Below are 3,707 nucleotides of genomic sequence, written 5' to 3'. Positions count from 1 at the left end.
TTACTACTGCTTAAGAGGTTCCGATTCCAACTGGAATAAACAAACAAACACCTTACCGAGTACGGCATCCAACAAAGGAGAGTTTGGGAATTTTGTCCTGGGATCGTAAGACACCGAGAGACCAGCACCTTATCGCTTTGGTCAGCGTGCTGACTGCTGAGAATGTCAGCCTGCCTGTATGCACTTTTTTAACGAAAAGTGCCACTCCACTTGTGAGTACCTGTCTTTTGGTTTATACTAAATCTTCTCACCTGTCTAGAGATATCTGCACTATGAGGCGCTCTCTTTTTCTCTTCACCATTTAGATTTCTGACTCACCGACAGCACCAAGAGAAGCAGCCTCGCCGCACGGATTTTGCCTGTTTGATTGATTGAACTTTCATAAGACTTTTATCTTATTTTTGGCATCACTGATGGACACTTTTGGGTTTGCATTATTTTATAATTATTAATCACCGTTTTTTTTTTTCACTTGACCATTTACCTTTATTTTTATGTTATAAATTGCATCACATCACCAAGTTTTATAAGCACTACCATTACCATTATCAATTCCACTATATTCTACCTCAGAATCACTCACCTGTCTGAGACATAACACAAACACCACCTCAGCTTTGAAAACATTTCGGTTTATTTATAACAAAAATTCTGCCACATAGATACACACTTTTTTCCACAGATTTTTTCCAAATATATTTTTTCAGTACTCAGCAACATATCTTTTCTCTAAGAAATTTTCTATATGGCGCCCCCTATCTATATTCAATAATATATATTTCCTTTAGTGTAGGTGATATACCTACCCTGACGATGCTTTGCAGACCAGTTATCAGTGGTCAGATGGACCCTTGCCCCAACACTGTGTGCCAGACATGCCATTACTTCCTTTCGCACAATCGAGTACAGGTTGGGGATTGCCTTTTGTGAAAAGAAATTTCGACCAGGTACCTTCCACTGCGATGTCCCAATAGCTACAAATGTTTTGAATGCCTCAGACTCCACCAGCTTGTATGGTAAAAGCTGGCGGGCTTAGAGTTCAGACAAGCCAGCTGTCAGATGCCGGGCAAGGGGGTGACTTTGTGACATTTGCTTCTTACGCTCAAATATGTCCTTGACAGACACCTGACTGTGGGCAGATGAGCAGGAACTGCTCCGGAAGAGAGGCGGAGTGGCGGATAGTTGAGAGGGGGCAAGGAGGACAGCAGTGGTTGACGTGGCTGAAGATGCTGGACCGGGAGGAGGATGACGGCTTTGAGTTTGTGTGCTGCTTCTACTCATTTGTTGATCCCATAGGCGATCATGTGCCTTCGCAAAGCAGTTGTACCTAGGTGGGTGTTGCACTTCCCATGACTCAGTTTCTTTTGGCACAGGTTGCAAATGGCATCGCTGTTGTCAGAGGCAGATACACAAAAAAATGCCACACTGCTGAGCTCTGCGATGATGGTATTCTGGTGGTGGCTACAGCATGCGTTGATTGGCGTGCTGTCTGGCTGACCCCAGGTGCCGATGCATGCTGTCTGACTGTGCCACTAGCTCCTTGCGATGACCTCCCCCTGCTTCCAATTCGTCTCCTCCTCCTCTCTGTCTCCCCATCTGAACTTTGCCCCTGTTCTTCTTCTCTTTTAGCGGGCACCCACGTGACATCCACGGACGAATCATCATCATCAACCGCTTCACTTGTATCTGAAAAATCAACAAAAGATGCAGCATCATCATCATCACACCGTACGTCCATGCCTGTAATGCTACCTGACTGAGACATATCACTGTTATCTACATCCTCTGTCAATGATGGTTGCGCATCACTCATGTCTTCCAACTGATGTGTAAAAAACTATTCTGACACATCAAGTGAAGCGGCTGTGGTGCTAGTGTTGGTGGTGGTGGCAGGCGGGCGAGTGTTGGTAACTTGAGAGGTGCCCGAAGATAAGCTGGAGGAGGATGGTGCGTCAAGGTTCGGAACAGAAGCTATAGAAGATTGGGTGTCCTGTGTTAAAAAGTCAACTATGTCCTCCTCAGAACTTTTTGAGTTCATGGGACGTGGCCTCTGAACACTGGGCATTATTCTATGGCCAAAGGGAATCACAGCACCCCAACGGCACCTGCGGAGTGGCCTGCCTCTGCCTGTCATTTTTTTTTAAATGTACACTTACACTAATATTAAACAAGATATGAGTGGTGGCACTGGGCAAGTGGGCACAGTATACACTGTGACCCTGACACAAAAAAGCAGACTGATGTTTGACAGTTCAAAAAGTTTTTATTTTTTTAAATGTACACTTACACTACTATTAAACAAGATATGAGTGGTGCCACTGGGCAAGTGGGCACAGTATACGTAGTGATGTCGCAAACTGTTCGCCGGAGAACAACTGATGTGTGAATTGCAGTTGCCTGCCTGGCAGCGTTTGTGCCAGGCCCTCTTGCCAACTAGTGCCACCAATCATATTTGTTATAACAGTATTGTAAATATTTAAAAAAAAAAACTTTTTTGACTGTGAAACATTAGTCAGCTAGTGTAATCTAATTGCAGTTGCCTGCCTCCCAGCGTGTGTGCCAGGCCCACTTGCTAACAGTAGTGTAAATATTTAAAATAAAAACTTTTTTGACTGTGAATCATCAGTCTGCTAGTGCATTTGAATTGCAGTTGCCTGCCTGCCAGCCAGCGTGTGTGCCAGGCCCACTTGCCAACTAGTGACACTAATCATATTTGTTATAACAGTATTGTAAATATTTAAAATAAAAACTTTTTTGACTGTGAATCATCAGTCTGCTAGTGCAATTGAATTGCAGTTGCCTGCCTCCCAGCGTGTGTGCCAGGCCCACTTGCCAACTAGTGCCACCAATCATATTTGTTATAACAGTATTGTAAATATTTAAAAAAAAAACTTTTTTGACTGTGAAACATCAGTCAGCTAGTGTAATCTAATTGCAGTTGCCTGCCTCCCAGCGTGTGTGCCAGGCCCACTTGCCAACTAGTGCCACCAATCATATTTGTTATAACAGTAGTGTAAATATTTAAAATAAAAACTTTTTTGACTGTAAATCATCAGTCTGCTAGTGCAATTGAATTCCAGTTGCCTGCCTGCCAGCGTGTGTGCCAGGCCCACTTGCCAACTAGTGCCACCAATCATATTTGTTATAACAGTATTGTAAATATTTAAAAAAAAAACTTTTTTGACTGTGAAACATCAGTCAGCTAGTGTAATCTAATTGCAGTTGCCTGCCTCCCAGCGTGTGTGCCAGGCCCACTTGCCAACTAGTGCCACCAATCATATTTGTTATAACAGTATTGTAAATATTTGAAATAAAAACTTTTTTGACTGTGAATCATCAGTCTGCTAGTGCAATTGAATTGCAGTTGCCTGCCTGCCAGCGTGTGTGCCAGGCCCACTTGCCAACTAGTGCCACCGATCATATATGTTATAACAGTATTGTAAATATTTTTTTTTAAAAAAAACTTTTTTGACTGTGAAACAGCAGTCAGCTAGTTTAATCTAATTGCAGTTGACTGCCTCCCAGCGTGTGTGCTAGGCCCACTTGCCAACTAGTATCACCAATAATATTTGTTATAACAGTATTGTAAATATTTATAATAAAAACTTTTTTGACTGTAAATCATCAGTCTGCTAGTGCAATTGAATTGCAGTTGCCTGCCTGCCAGCATGTGTGCCAGGCCCACTTGCCAACTAGTGCCACCAATC

Source organism: Bombina bombina, chromosome 1 (genome assembly GCF_027579735.1).
Source record: "Bombina bombina isolate aBomBom1 chromosome 1, aBomBom1.pri, whole genome shotgun sequence".
NCBI lineage: Eukaryota > Metazoa > Chordata > Amphibia > Anura > Bombinatoridae > Bombina > Bombina bombina.
The sequence above is the reverse complement of the archived record's forward strand: the minus strand, read 5'-3'. Positions refer to the sequence as shown.